Raw genomic sequence first — 16137 nt, forward strand, 5'->3', positions numbered from 1 at the left:
GAAATTGTATATCTTCTACAAAATTTCGCCGCGAAAACGCTACACTGACTTCTCGCTACTCCTACCACAGTCAAATCCTTTGTATCCACAGGTTCAGGGTAGCGTTTTGAACACATGCTTTGCGTTGTGCCGGCGAAATGCACATTTCTTGTCGCGTTGTGCCGGCGAAATGCACACTTCTTGGACCCCTGCATAACTGCTTGCAGTTCTAGTTCCTATTTCTTTTTCACAGTGTCTACACGTCAGGTCATGGTGAGGAATATATTAATCATATATTTATATTAGTTAGTTAGTATGTTATTACTATATTGTTATTAAGTGAACATCAGTCCATGTGTTACAAACAAACAGCAGAAATCAAATGCCGGGAGGAGGGAGAAGCCTGTCTGGGCAGGCTCTATACACTGCGGTCCCGGTCCAACCAGCACCTGCCGACAATCTCCTGATTAGGAGTGAGAGAAACACAGGCATACACACAGCAGGGGCCGGGTCAAAGACCCGCCTGGGTCATCACACCTGCAACTGAACACCTCCAAGAGAAATTGTGGTGGATTACAGGAGGACTAAATGACATATGCTACCAGTCTCCATTGAGAGGGGACAATGTGGAGGGGGTCACCACGTACAAATGCCAACACAGATGCACTCTAGAAAGAGCAGAGCCGGCTGTACTTGCTAAGGAGGCTGTGGTCCTTCATATGATTAGGTGAAAACGGCTCAAATCTATTGGCTGAGAAAATTGAGGGGAGGAGCGCATTAGCATATTAACAGCACGCGTGCTGTTAATATGCTAATATGCGTTCTGAGCGCGCGCGCAGAAATGCCGGAACGCGTTCTTGGCGCGCGCGCTGAAATGCCAGAACACGTTCTGGGCGCGCGCGCTGAAACGCCGGAACGCGTTCTGGAAAACCAAAACGCGTTCTGGGCACGCGTGCTGGCGTTTCAGAACGCGTTTAATTGAAGTCGAATTGTGGCACACTCGGCTTGCCATATTAATAAACAGCCATGTCCCGTCGCTTAGCAACCGGACACGCTTACCGGAATACTTTTACGGAGTGATAACAAAGACGTGAATCAGGCAATAAATCCACTTTCCTTGACAGCGGTGAAGTTCGGTGTGCTTAAAAGTACCGACGGAGCTCAGTGGACCAATTGCGAACTACTGCGGCTGCTCTAAGTTAAACCCCAATCTATGCGGAATAAGTGTATACATGGGTGCTACATATTGGTGGTGGTTAGTGAGGTCCCCCCTTCACTTGAGGCGTCTTTGAGTGTTATTAATTACTATTATTCTTCATGTTTAACCTCTGTTTTCCTTTTATTCCTAGTCTGTTTTACATAGTTTTGAATGATGACTATATGCTCTGTAAGGTGACCTTGGGTGTCTTGAAACAACCCAGTCGCCAAGAAAAAACGTTGACGGTGTACGTTTCCATGAACACTGGAGACGTACTATTACAACGTAAAAACAGCGTGTTATACCTACAGTATCCACGCGTGCCGCTGTGGAGGCGGGTTTCGGGGTTTGGGTTTCACGGCTTTCGCGGCAAATTGTGGACACGATTGTTTAGGGGGGGGGGGGGGGAGGTAGACTGTTGTTGACCGGGGAGGGGGGGGGTAGACACGTTTGTTGAGGGGGGGGGGGGGGGGGGAGGTAGACTGTTGTTGACCGGGGAGGGGGGGGGGAGACACGTTTGTTGAGGGGGGGGGGGGACGACACGATTGTAGGGGGGGGGGGGGGAACACGTTAGTTGAAGGGGGACGACGACGACGACACGTTTGTTGAGGGGGGGGGAGACACGTTTGTAGGGGGGGGGGGGCACGCTCGACAACGAGAGTTGGTTTTTATTGAACGCTCGACAACGAGAGTTGGTTTTTATTGAACGAGACTTCAACACGGAACAGCTGCACGAAACGATGGTCACGTCACTCTCGGTGACGGTGTCGACAACAATGAACACACGAACAATGTTAATAGAACAACACACAACCACATAACATCCCGAACCCATCAACCCCACTTAATCCTAACAACAAAACAAGTTAACAAAAGCCCCATTTGTCAACTGACAACCCCAATTCCCAGAATCCCCCGCGGCTCCGGAACACGGCGTAGCTTATATTAATCTTTATTATCCGAATGGGAAATGCAATATTTTAGGACAGATACACCATTAAACGCGTTTCTAATGACATTTCTAGCGAGAAATGTACATTTTCCTTACATAATCTTCAGTCAGTGAATGTGTATGATCTTTATTAATCTTTATTATCTGAATGGGAAATGCAATATTTTAGGACCGATTCACCGTTAAACGTGTTTCTAATAACATTTCTAGCGAGAAATATACTTTTTACTTGCATAATCTTCAGTCAGTGATTGTGTCTGATCTTTAGTTTTATAGTTATTAGGATTTGATTGGATCGCTCGCATGTTTCAACGTCAGGTTGTTAGGCTGCTTTCGCTAAACTAGCAGCTCACGTGCTTCCTGCGTTTGTGTTATTAAACTGTTACTTTATGTAACTTTTAATGATATCATCTTGTTAGAAACACGTATATCTGAGAGGCAACCCAGTCGCCAAAAGCATTCGTTGACAGAGTACGTTTCGTGAACACTGGATTACGTCGCATTTCAACATAAAATAGCGTGTTATACACACACACACGCACGCACACACACACACACGCACACGCACGCACGCACAGACACACACAGACACACACACACACACACACACACACACACACACACACACACACACACACACACACACACACACACACACACACACACGCACACGGTGCATTTCGCTGCTAAAACAACAACAACAAAATATTCCCTCAAATATTATTACTAAAGAACCGTTTTCCAAAGAACGAAATGTAAACCAATGCATTCTGAATGGGAGTGTTTCTCCGATTTTTCCATGCTACACAGAACGAAATGTAAACCCATGCAAATAAAGACTTCATTGTCATAATCATTTAAATATCATTAATCTCCGTGTGTTGGGTGGTATTCAATTTTTTTCAACGGGGCTGGTGCCGTCTCCTTTTGACCTTTTGACCCCAGACTTCTGGGGGAATAGCTGAATCAATTCATTAGTCAATCAGAAGCATGTAAATATCTTCCCGGTGGTGTAGGAGAACGAACAAGGTGTCCTTCAACATCTACACTTCCAGGCGATTGCAACGGTGCCACACATGAGCATATTCGAACATGTTTAATGGTAGTAATTAGCTGTCGAAATTGGAGGCCTTAATCAATAATGAGCAGCTATTGATTTGCTTCCCGATAAAAAATTGTGACAAATGACATGTTATTTAGCATCTACACGTTGAGCTGAGTCCAATGACACCAAGCATGACACTCTAGCTAATGGTAACATGTATTTTACATGGTACACCTAGGTTTAGGACATGATCTCGGTGTAGCAAGAGGGCGAGCTTGGACTCATTGGACTCAGCTTAACGTGTAGATGCTAATTAACATGTAATTTGTCAAAAATCTCCATCGGGAAGCAAATCTATAGCTGGTCATTATTGATAAAGGCCTCCAAAATCGACAGCTAATTACTACCCCGAAACATATTCAAATAGGATCATGTGTGGCTGTTGCACTGTTGCAATCGTCTCGAAACGTAGATGTCAAAGGACACCTTGTTTGCCCTGTTGCACGACCGGGAAGATATTTTCATACTTCTAATGGATTGATTAATATTTTAAGGTTCTCGGAGTGAGACTTTAAGCGGCTGCAGCAGAAGTGTTGAGACGAATGATGATATCAAGACATTAATAGAATATTCCCATTCACATTATGATTCTTCGTCATAACATCCGACCAAACATCCTTTACATTCACCGAGCGAAGATTATGAAAGTCCAGGCCCCCCCTTCCTGCACTCGGGGTCCGACCGGGCCAAGTTTCGGTGCGGGGGTCCCAGTTAGGCCCTAGAATATGGTATTCAAATTTCAGGGCGGTAGGACCTTCCTATCTCAAAAACTGTTTTTCCACCACATTCTGAACCATTAGGTCTCGCAGGCAACACTTCTGAAGGGGCTTTGTCCAAATGACAGTCCATTTGGGAAAACTTTTTTTCTCTATGGGCTAGAACTACAAATCTTGGATATGTCGTTCTCGGGGCCCCGGGAAATGTGTGTAAACATTTTAGCATCCCTAGCTATCTCGAAAAGGCCGGAAAAGGGGCGTGACCTCCAACAGTACAGTCAATGTAAGACGGAGGTTAGTTTCTAGGCCCCATTTTTTGCGGGATGGAGGTGTACATTTGTGGCTTAATGTGTGTAGACACAGCTGGCCTGTGGCCACGTCTTTGAAGTCTGGGGTCAAAAGGTCAAAAGGAGCCGGCACCACGCCGCTTATGAGATAACAAAAAGTGAATCTGTATTTCTCTCATAACATTTTGTCATTATTGAAGAGAGGCCTGATTCTCAGATATGCATGTTGGACTGTTAGGGTATAGGTCTGGGAAGAACTTCAGGCCAAAATCTTGCAAGCGAGCCGCTGGGTGCAGGTGCAACGAGATGGAGCACTTGCTGAGTCATTTCCTGTAGGGCTGGAGCCACAGGTTGAAGCGTATGCGTCCTTTGAAACCCCCTTTGATATATAAGAGACCCCAAGGTACAGTTTACTTAAATGTTCTCGCCTCTATTATATGATACTTCCACCACTGGGACGTGGCAACAACTCTCCAAATCAATATGGGGAGGGGGGGGGGGATGCTTTTGGAAAGTAGGGGTGTACACTAGACATAAATAGGGAGCAAACTCAGGAGAAGGAATGACCTCTCACAAATATTAATTGAATAAATTGTTTCAAATAACCCTGCCTCGTTAAATCAATGAACTTGGTGTTTTGCTTTCAAAAATAGGTTATAGAAGAAGTCTAAACTGCAGAATATAAAAACATCCAAGCTGCCTTTTAAGGATACCTCGGAATATCTGCCTATTTTTTAACCGTCGGACCCCAGTTTACGACAAAAACAACACAATTTACGGCAGCTCCTTTGCCGCGTGGTTTTTAGAGCCATGTAAGGATTAGAGGGGGCGGTCGATAGCAACCACCATAGAGTGGCGAAGTCACGCCCCTTCCGGTAGGGCTCATGGGACCTATGAGATCGAAAATCCACAAACAACATATGTGTAATCCAGGGCATATAAAGACTGGGACCAGAAAATAATTATTTTCTCTCCATTGACACCCATTCATTTTTTTCGATCTCATAGGTCCCATGAGCCCTACCGGAAGGGGCGTGACTTCGCCACTCTATAGCAGCATGACGGTCAAGTGACTGGATGCAGCCCCGTTGAAAAAAATAGAATACCACCCAACACACGGAGATTAATGATATTTAAATTATTATGACCATGAAGTCTTTATTTGCATGGGTTTACATTTCGTTCTGTGTAGCATGGAAAAATCGGAGAAACACTCCCATTCAGAATGCATTGGTTTACATTTCGTTCTTTGGAAAACGGTTCTTTAGTAATAATATTTGAGGGAATATTTTATTGTTGTTGTTTTAGCAGCGAAATGCACCGTGTGCGTGTGTGTGTGTGTGTGTGTGTGTGTGTGTGTCTGTGCGTGCGTGCGTGTGCGTGTGTGTGTGTGTGCGTGCGTGCGTGCGTGTGTGTGTGTATAACACGCTTTTTTATGTTGAAATGCGACGTAATCCAGTGTTCACGAAACGTACACTGTCAACGAATGCTTTTGGCGACTGGGTTGCCTCTCAGATATACGTGTTTCTAACAAGATGATATCATTAAAAGTTACATAAAGTAACAGTTTAATAACACAAACGCAGGAAGCACGTGAGCTGCTAGTTTAGCGAAAGCAGCCAAACAACCTGACGTTGAAACATGCGAGCGATCCGATCAAATCCTAATAACTATAAAACTAAAGATCAGACACAATCACTGACTGAAGATTATGCAAGTAAAAAGTATATTTCTCGCTAGAAATGTTATTAGAAACACGTTTAACGGTGAATCGGTCCTAAAATATTGCATTTCCCATTCAGATAATAAAGATTAATAAAGATCATACACATTCACTGACTGAAGATTATGTAAGGAAAATGTACATTTCTCGCTAGAAATGTCATTAGAAACGCGTTTAATGGTGTATCTGTCCTAAAATATTGCATTTCCCATTCGGATAATAAAGATTAATATAAGCTACGCCGTGTTCCGGAGCCGCGGGGGATTCTGGGAATTGGGGTTGTCAGTTGACAAATGGGGCTTTTGTTAACTTGTTTTGTTGTTAGGATTAAGTGGGGTTGATGGGTTCGGGATGTTATGTGGTTGTGTGTTGTTCTATTAACATTGTTCGTGTGTTCATTGTTGTCGACACCGTCACCGAGAGTGACGTGACCATCGTTTCGTGCAGCTGTTCCGTGTTGAAGTCTCGTTCAATAAAAACCAACTCTCGTTGTCGAGCGTTCAATAAAAACCAACTCTCGTTGTCGAGCGTGCCCCCCCCCCCTACAAACGTGTCTCCCCCCCCTCAACAAACGTGTCGTCGTCGTCGTCGTCCTTCAACTAACGTGTCCCCCCCCCCCCCCCCCCCCCCCCTACAATCGTGTCGTCGTCCCCCCCTCAACAAACGTGTCTCCCCCACCCTCCCCGGTCAACAACAGTCTACCTCCCCCCCCCCCCCCCCTAAACAATCGTGTCCACAATTTGCCGCGAAAGCCGTGAAACCCAAACCCCGAAACCCGCCTCCACAGCGACACGCGTGGATACTGTAGGTATAACACGCTGTTTTTACGTTGTAATAGTACGTCTCCAGTGTTCATGGAAACGTACACGTCGACGTTTTTTCTTGGCGACTGGGTTGCTTGAAAGGCGCCTCTAAATTAAATGTATTATTATTATTATTATTATTATTATTATTTAAAACGGACTACACCACCTATTCTATGCGGCATAGAATCTATGCCGCACAGATAATTGTATTCCGAATGAGGCGGATATGACCATTTTCTATGCCGCATAGAAATCTATGCGGCATAGATGTGTCCATGTAAACGCGGCTATTTGCTAATTCAGAACTGTGTAGGCTACAATATTTTCTTCCGTTTCTTCAGACATTGCCCACATCCAAAATGTGTCATGTATAAATATATAAGCCTATGCTAATTATATTATTTTAACTAAAAGGAGGTACCGTATTACAACAAATTAATATATCAAGACACATCGTGTGATTCACAACACAAAATGAAAAAAGAACTGTTAGGATATCTCGCGGGAGTAGACTGGATGACGATCAATCCTGTATTTAAACACCAACTAGTAGGTTTAGTTGAATTTATTTAATACCATTTTACGGAAAATGGCATTATTTCAAATATGTTGTTTGAGTTTGACAAAAAATCAGGGGTTGCTCTGGGGTTTCTGAGTAATTGCTTGGAGTTGCTATAGCAACGGCAAGCAACCGTTTGGCGCCGCCCCTATCTGCTGTTGGTGTGATGGCGCATAACGCGTCTGACTATTTCTTCAACGAGACTCGTATTGGGGGTTATCTCAGCCAAGGTTGAGAATGAATTGGGGGGAAGGAACTTTGGCTTTGACTCCCTCAAGAACATGAACCACGACAAGGAGGAGAAAGGGATCTTTGCCGGGCAGCGCTTATGCACCTCCGCCTCCGGCGGTGGTCCCTCAGCGGGGCTCAAGCGGGAGACATTCGCCGCCAACAATCCCTTTCTCCTCCATGTCGTGGTTCATGTTCTTGAGGGAGTCAAAGCCAAAGTTCCTTCCCCCCAATTCATTCTCAACCTTGGCTGAGATAACCCCCAATACGAGTCTCGTTGTAGAAATACCAGATACGAGAGTCCGACGTGTTATGCGCCATCACACCAACAGCAGAACGGTTATCCAAATAACAAGGAAGTGTACAACACTTGCGTTACAGTCCTGGAGCTCTATATCTAAATAATATCATATACATAGATATCTATATCATATAACATATTGGGCCCTATTTTAACGGTCTGAAACGCAAGTGGGAAGCGCAAAGCGCAAGTAGCTTTGTGGGCGGTTCTACGGCGCTATCGCTATTTTACAGGCGGATAAATGACACTTGCGTCGCGGCGCAAGTGTCAAAAGGGTTGGTCTGAAGCAGCCTAGTTACCCATAGGTGTGGTTTGGGCGTAACGTCCAACAAATCAATGAGAGTGCCAGCTCCCATCCCCTTTAAGAGCCATGAGCGCATTTGAATCGGACAAGTTGATATTTTGACAGCGCGTCTGCAGTCTCCGATGAGACAGATGCACATGAATTTCAAACTGCAAATGGCTCAGTTTTTTGCCAAATAATATGGCCTAATTCACACATGGAATAAGGGGTTTTCTTCCACAACTTCAGAAATACTGAGCCCTCAAATAAATTTCGGCAAAGAAAACGTATATGATATAACATATGATATACGGTAACTGTGGTTCTATTTAATGATATACGCAATACATTATAAACATTGTTTCTTATCAGTATTGTATGCTATCCTAATATGCATGTGTCCCCGCGGTAATAGACATTGCCATTGATTGTATTATGCGTTACGTGTTTAGTTTGCGTGTGTTTAAACAAAGCACACACGCGCGCCCGCATTCATTCATTCTTTTTAACACTCACTGGCGGTAAAACAATGTTTTTCACGATCAAATACTCATCAATCCTAAAAGTTATGGGCATGTAGGCCTACACGATGTCTCTGTCAAGAAAATGTGTGTTTGCTGTACGGTGTTTGCAGATGCATTGATTTAAAAGTACAACTTATTACCGCTGCATCAGCTGTTCTTTCCCAAATAATTTACCAAGAATGTGCGGCTAGGTAGATGGGAGAAGCAAAGTGTATGCGCGAGGTGCACAAGCAATCCGTATGCATCGCATGCGCATGTATGCATGCGCCCTTAAAATAGCATCTGAACAACGCGCCACTGGCTTTAAACCAGGTATTTCCTGGTCAGTAGCGCAATGGTATTCAGAAACGGCAAAATACCGTTTGCGCCAGAACACGCCTCCTCCTTCCGCCGAACCGCCCCTTGGGGCGCATGATCAATCCCTAATTTACCGGCGAGTGGCGGTGGTGGGAAAAGAACGCTCTGCGCCAGTTGTAAACTAGCAACGACACATGCGCCAGTGACTAAGTCACTTGCGCCAGATAATAATAATAATAATAATAATACATTTAATTTAGAGGCGCCTTTCAAGACACCCAAGGTCACTTTACAGAGCATATAGTCATCATTCAAAACTATGTAAAACAGACTAGGAATAAAAGGAAAACAGAGGTTAAACATGAAGAATAATAATAATTAATAACACTCAAAGACGCCTAAAGTGAAGGGGGGACCTCACTAACCACCACCAATATATAAATGCAAGATAGGGCCAATTGTGTGCGCCTCCAGACGATATTATGAATCACAAACGACTTTGTCGGGTTCTGCGACGTCTCTGGTTCTTCCACTTTCACATCAACCTGAAGTCGACTGAACCGCGCGCTGCCTGCTGCCGGCTGCCCGCTGCCGGGCGATGGTGCCTCGCGGCAACCGGCGGCATGTCGCAGTTCATGTATTTCAGCGAGTCAAACCAAAGTTCCTTTCCCCCAATTCCTTCTCAACCATGGCTCAGATAACCCCCACGACAGTCTCGTTGTGGAAATACAAGACACGTCAAAGAACCGACAAGAAACACTTGCGTTACAGTGTGTGTATTCACATTGATGTGGACGTTGAAGAACCAGGAACGTCGGAGAACCCAACGCGGTCGTTTGAGATTCATAATATCGGCTCACACAGCTTTTGGCCGTGATAATATATATTATATGATATAGATATCTGTGTAGGCTATATGATAATATTTAGATATAGAGCTCCAGGACTCCCGTGTTTTCTAGAATATTTACAGAACACGGCTAAAGGCTGTGTGCGCCTCGCCATTGCGATACATCCACTGTAAACAGAGCGTATGGTGGCTGCAAGCTGCTCAGGGCCACACCCCCACCCTCCTCCTTGACACGCCCACCGAAACAGCGCATTTGGGCAATATCATCCGACTGCAGACACAAATGGGCGTTCCCGTGTCGTGGGCGTTCTCGTTCACGCAGACTAAAACGCCCCCCCGGCGTTCTCGTGTGGTGGGCGTTCTCGTTTACGCAGGCTGGAACGCCCCGTTCTTCTTCGTCGATCTAGTAGTATGGGCAGCATAGAACTGACGTTAGCGCCCCCTTCTTCTTCGATCTCGTAATACGGGTACGTTAGCCAGCTAGGCCTACAGAATGTTAGCTTACATTTATGTGTTGGATCTCGGCCCACACTTTGCATCAAACTTGATGCAACACGATCATTACAGGGAGGCTCCATGATCTCAAGTTCATTATCTTCTGGGTTAGTATAGGTAGGGTATTACCGTATTAGGTATAAGTGCGATGTTTGATAGTTGTTTAAGAATATGCCCAAATTAAATAATGAATAGATTAAAATAACACTTGGGACATTATGCAGTTCAAATCCAGTTACCAGACACTATGAAGGCTCAAACAGTAGGCCATTTGACTCCCAAGTGTTCACTTACTTTTCCCACTGAATGTTTTCAATAAAGACAAAATACAGTAATTGCTCTGTAACAATTAACCTTACAACATACATCGTAGGCACAAATGTATGTTATACATCGTATAGCATTCACAAAAACAAAAAAGAAAGGAGTAATAAAATACCAGCATTTCTGGGCAGATACATTTACTACAGTAGTATGTACATTTACAAATGGAAGGGATTGCAAAAAAAGACGTCCCAAATAAAACAAAAAAGGAGTAATAAAAGAACATTATGCTAGGCAGACATCTTTTATGACAAACCTGCCATATGCAACGTTCCTCAGTACCAGGGGTGCGCTTGGCCAATTCTTCTTTTTTTGAGAAGCCTTTGAGGCGTAGCGCAAGGCCACTGCCACAGCCTGCATTGTTGTAAATCTTTCTAACCGTTATGTATATGAGATTGTCTTTATTAAGCTTAATGTCCCCTGCCAAACTGTCGTTTATATATATGGAAGGATGGAGAGGCTTGATTAGTTCTCGGAATGTGTTTGAAACCCTGTTGAACACGCCAAGCATCGCCATGTCCAGTCTCAGCGTCTCTTGTACAATTTGCTGAAGGACTTCGGGTGGTAAGAATGGCCTGTCCTCTGTTGTGCCAGATTGGAGCGTGTGGCTGAGATGGGGAGATGGAGGGTGAGCTTGGTGTGCCAGCTAGTCCTGCAGGGCTAGAGAGAGCGAGAGAGCCGAAAAAGAGTGAAGGAGAGCGAGAGAGAGGGAGAGAAACAGGGATTATAATCAACCTTCAATTCAATCACACAAGCCCAGACCAACACTACCCACACCATTAAACAAAAAGGCAGTCACTGATCGATCAAAAGTCTGAGAAAGAGCAAGAGAGAATATACGTAAATAGAAAAGTATGGACATAGTATGTAATACCTTTCACTGCTTAGTGATTGGAAGGTGTGACTGAGATGGGGAGATGGAGAGGGTGAGAAGGAGCCAGCTAGTTCTGCAGGGCTAGAGACAGAGAGACAAGTGTATTGGCTACGATCTTCGTGAGCACCAAAAATAAGTAAATAGCAACATGGACACAGTATATAAACCTTTCAAGCATAAAGGTCTCCAACAGCTGTCCAACCACCACCTCCTGATAGAGAGCATGTCCCCCTGAAAAGTAAAGTTATGCTTTAAATGACTTCATAGCCTAATACAAATCCATGTTACAGTACTGTTTAGCAGTGCACTATGGCAGTGTAAATTATTGTGAAGATGTAGCCATCTCCTCCCGTAAGTGCAGTACCTGAAGACAAAGTAATGTGTATGACCTATGATGCATGTTAATTGTAGCCTCCAGTAAGGATGACTAAATTATTAAAAGCCTTATATTTCATGCTACACATCTGATTGAGATTTGAAAGAACTCACCTCACTGAAATCATATTGCTTTTGAGGGTAGAATACATTGCGTACTGAAATTAACATACAAATGAGTTAGTTGTTTTACAAACTAGTCATCAGTCATCATTTCTGAAAATAATGCATCTCACCATCAGCATAAACACCCCACAGCTGTTGCTCTGATACTGGTGAGGTGCGTCCTGTGGTGGTAAAAGGGGAATGTGATTTGTCAATGATTCTTATTAGTATATAATGCTTATAAACTATAAAGTGATATCCACCCTCATTTTGTAGCTACATACAAAAAGTGCACAATGCACTTTCAACAAGCATTTAGCAGCAACCAGGGCCCATCAGCGTCACATAGGAACACTTCATTAAATCATAATAAACAATCTAGAGGCCTGCCTGTCTACCAGTGAATGCTACTCTACGAGATGCAATGAATCGTGCGCCAGCCACACGTTTTACCTCGTCAGCCAAGTAAAGTCCCTTCCATGGTCCATTGGACAAAGCATGTGCCAGGGTACTGAAAAGGTTTGGAAGACGTGTAAGTTGCAATTCATATGCATCATCATCAACACACATTCAGTACACACTACGCTTCGGTTTCACCCAAGGGTGAATTAAAAGTACATGTTTTCCTAAACGTTGGTCATCAACGAGGTAATAAAGTAGTAACTAAGGGCACATCTGTCATCTGTTTTTCAGAGTGCTAACGATCTTTATTCATTCGTTGCGCCGCGACCGAACTGACAGAATTCTCTGATATGCCATGCATGTAAACATACTAGTTAGTTTAGACGTACTAGTACGTTTACATGCACAGTTTAATCCGATGCGTGTGTCACCACAACGAAGCAGAGTGGCCGCGATTTCATGCCTCTTACCATGCCAGCTGACACCTTAACATCCAACTTAACAATGTACTTTGGTAATGTTAACCTCACAGTAAAATAATCGGCAAAGCCTTCGCTGCAAACTTTACCCTCTACCTACAAACCGTCTTAAACGTTGCTGATTTCTGAATTGTATATGCAACGTTTATGGACGATAGCATAGCATTCGCTGCTACCGAACCATGCTTGTCACGAGTATTTATATCGTATTCGAATTCGGATACAACGATACCACAGCTAAATCAGTGATTTAAATTAGAATACTTCACAGCCAATGTTGTCAAATAAATATCATACTTACTGACATAATCTCTCATCATAACCCTTTCGTTTTTCTGGAAAGTTACTACGAGGTAAAACCGCCAAAAAAGGAAGGGTAGCATACCTTGCGAAACTCACTCACCTCTTCTTGATTGATTGAAACGCTACAGGAACGCCTGATGGGCGTTTTTGTGTCATGACGGGAACGCCCGATGGGCGTTTTTGTGTCATGACGGGAACGCCCAAGCCTGCAGCTGGACCCTTCTCCATTTGGGGGAAGCTCAATGTGCGACTGGCTCGGAGTGGCTGTAACTCTGCACCACGGCTGAATTTAGGGAACGTCTTTGAATACTGTGTTAGTTGCCCACTAATACCTATATTAAAGAATACATAAAATAGCATGTCATGTGACCTTTAAATACTAATAATGAGTGGACAGGAATAGTTAGAACAATTCCCCTTTAGCTTCACCTTTTCTGACATATTTATATTAGGTCTAGCTATGTTACATTCTGTTGTCTTAATATCATAAGGTTCGACTGCATTCCAACATAATTTATCATATGTTATTAGCACTTTTGCATTCCTAAATTCTTACGCTGAACCATCATTCATTTAATATCTGGCTCTAATTGTCTATAATATTGTCTTACCTTGTGCTGCTGGATCACCTTATTTGCCCATATTTAAATACGACAAACTCAAGTCTGTGTTTTAACTTAGCTCTGTGTGTTACCAAAGTGAATAAGTAAAGTCATACAAAAAATCTATACATTGTAAACGTTATAAAACTTTATTAAGAACACTCAACAGATAACTGAACTCAGAACCTCAACACACACACACACACACACACACACACACACACACACACACACACACACACACACACACACACACACACACACACACACACACACACACACACACACACACACACACACACACACACACACACACACACACAGCAATGTCACTGGCTGTCCTCCCAGCGACCCAGAAACATGGCGTTGACCCGAAGATCTTCCTCAGCTGCCATGTCTTCCTGAAAATCAAATGTGAAGAGCAGGGGATACTTTTCTTCTTCATCAGTTGAAGAACGTATCCTTTCCAGGAGCTCCTGCTGTTCTTTTGCGTCCATATTCGGAAATGCGGGCTCGACCACCTTCCCCCTGAGCAAACCTGCATTCTGACGCAGGCAGGAAACTCCAGCCACAATGTTGTCAAGTGGCCCCTGTTTAATGGAAAATGAAATGCCACCAAGTTGGAATCATTTTATATTCAATTATATTATTTTTGCAACCAGTTAGTTACTTAAACTAAGACTTGGAACTGTAAGGTTCTACACCCCGGACTGCAGACAAGCCCATCCAGATAATAACACATCAAATTAGACAACAACGGCACTGTGGTGGGAAACATAACTGGAGGGGGTAAGTCTGTCTACAGAGAGGAGGACCTGAAACTGTTGAACACTGAGTGAGTTGAACACCAGAATAATTTTGTCCTCTTTAAATACTTAAAATAATGAAAGACCATCACACCTAGGAGGATGGCACATTCTTTACAAAAGATTATTGTCATGACTGAATGGTGGAAGATTCAGGGAAATTATCATTGATCTTTGTGTCTAAGATCAATGCAGGCAAAAGATAGAGGAAAATAAGTCAGTGACTTATAAAAGTAAGCAGACAAACATTCATAAATATTGTCTACAGACATATACACATACATTCTTATATTCTTTCTACACACATACATATATCACCTTTAAATGTAATGGAATGTTTTATGTGGGATTCCAGGTGGCACTGAAGCTTCGTGTTTACGGTTGGTTTAAAAGTTGGGCATAGGGGGCAGTGGAAAAGTGTGCAGCAAGTTGTGCAGCGTTTGACTTCTGGCTTTGAATCATCCCTAAAAATCGAGTGATGCATCTACAAAAGACAGAATTTTTTTTATACAATTGATGTTGTAATTGTAGAAAAAATTAAGATCAAAGACGATAAATTCTCACAGCACAGCAAACTATTTAAAGGCCGGTAATTCAGTAGTGGTTGTAGTCTAGACGAAAAAGGCTGAAATAGAAAAACTTAACATTTATTAGGGGTGTGCAGCAATTATTGTTCCTTCAGAGCATCAACTTTAACTATTATTGGCATATAAGTAATGATGAGATATATTTCTACCTCATACTGTACTTTACATCTGTTTCTCTCTGTCATTATATGTTTTATGAACTGTCTGAGCCCCAGCACCCTATTGACTGGGGGACATTGAACATTTAGAATCTGAGACAGGATAGTAGGCTATTACATAACAGTAATTCATTAACTTTGATCTGTTTTATTACATTTTTCATCTCTTTTACCCCTTTTAACTGAACTAAGTGCTATGATCTCTTAGTTATAAACAGATTGTATGAACTAAACAGGCAGATCGAATATTGAACGATCGATTTTGTCTATTGAATGATATCACACTTCTCAGCCACCGCTGCGGAGATGAACAGCTGATAGGTGCAACTCTAGTTAAAGCGGAGCTGCGTCAATTCAATTCGTGGTAATTATTTTATTACAACTTAACTCTGTTTTGGACTACAGATGACTGTCAAAAGTCCAAATCTTAAAATCGTTTATGCTCCCAACACATCTACAAATCTCTAAAATCGTTTAATAAGACCGACTATAGGCTACACAACGTTTACAAAAAACATTTGCCTATCTTGCAAAAATGACACCTAGCTATAGCGTTTGCCACCGTCAGTGTGGAATAAAACAACAAATGCTTCATATTGGTGTAACGTTCTGTTATTTGTTTGATGAAAAAATCTAAACTTAATGAAACTAATAGATCGGTAAAGAAATGCAAGTCTCGTGCATTTATAATTGTATCGCTGTGTTTTGAATAGTCACCTACCATAACCTCCAAGTGCAGCTGAGCCGAACGTCACATCTTCGTGGCGTGCAGTGAGTCCCGTTGTTACACCGAATTCTGCGACCAACCGAAAAGTGTGA

The 16137-nt window shown here is 43.1% G+C and overlaps 1 protein-coding gene and 1 long non-coding RNA gene across 5 annotated transcripts in view; one reads left to right on the forward strand and one right to left on the reverse strand.

The window, feature by feature from the left end:
- The window catches only part of LOC132472981 (transmembrane protein 26-like), a 277070-nt gene that overhangs the window by 208922 nt on the left and 52011 nt on the right, over window positions 1–16137 (forward strand). The window lies entirely within an intron of this gene.
- On the reverse strand, window positions 10724–13267 carry LOC132473369 (uncharacterized). 4 transcript variants are annotated; one of them, XR_009529351.1, is made up of 7 exons: window positions 13164–13267; window positions 12435–12492; window positions 12113–12163; window positions 11991–12034; window positions 11669–11732; window positions 11502–11582; window positions 10724–11287 (listed from the first exon to the last, which is right to left on the reverse strand). It is a non-coding gene; the product is annotated as an uncharacterized LOC132473369 (long non-coding RNA). The 4 variants fall into 4 exon arrangements; XR_009529354.1 differs by lacking the exon at window positions 11991–12034; XR_009529352.1 differs by having other exon boundaries at window positions 11502–11732.

The sequence above is a fragment of the Gadus macrocephalus genome, chromosome 15, assembly GCF_031168955.1.
Source record: "Gadus macrocephalus chromosome 15, ASM3116895v1".
In the NCBI taxonomy this organism is placed as follows: Eukaryota; Metazoa; Chordata; class Actinopteri; order Gadiformes; family Gadidae; genus Gadus; species Gadus macrocephalus.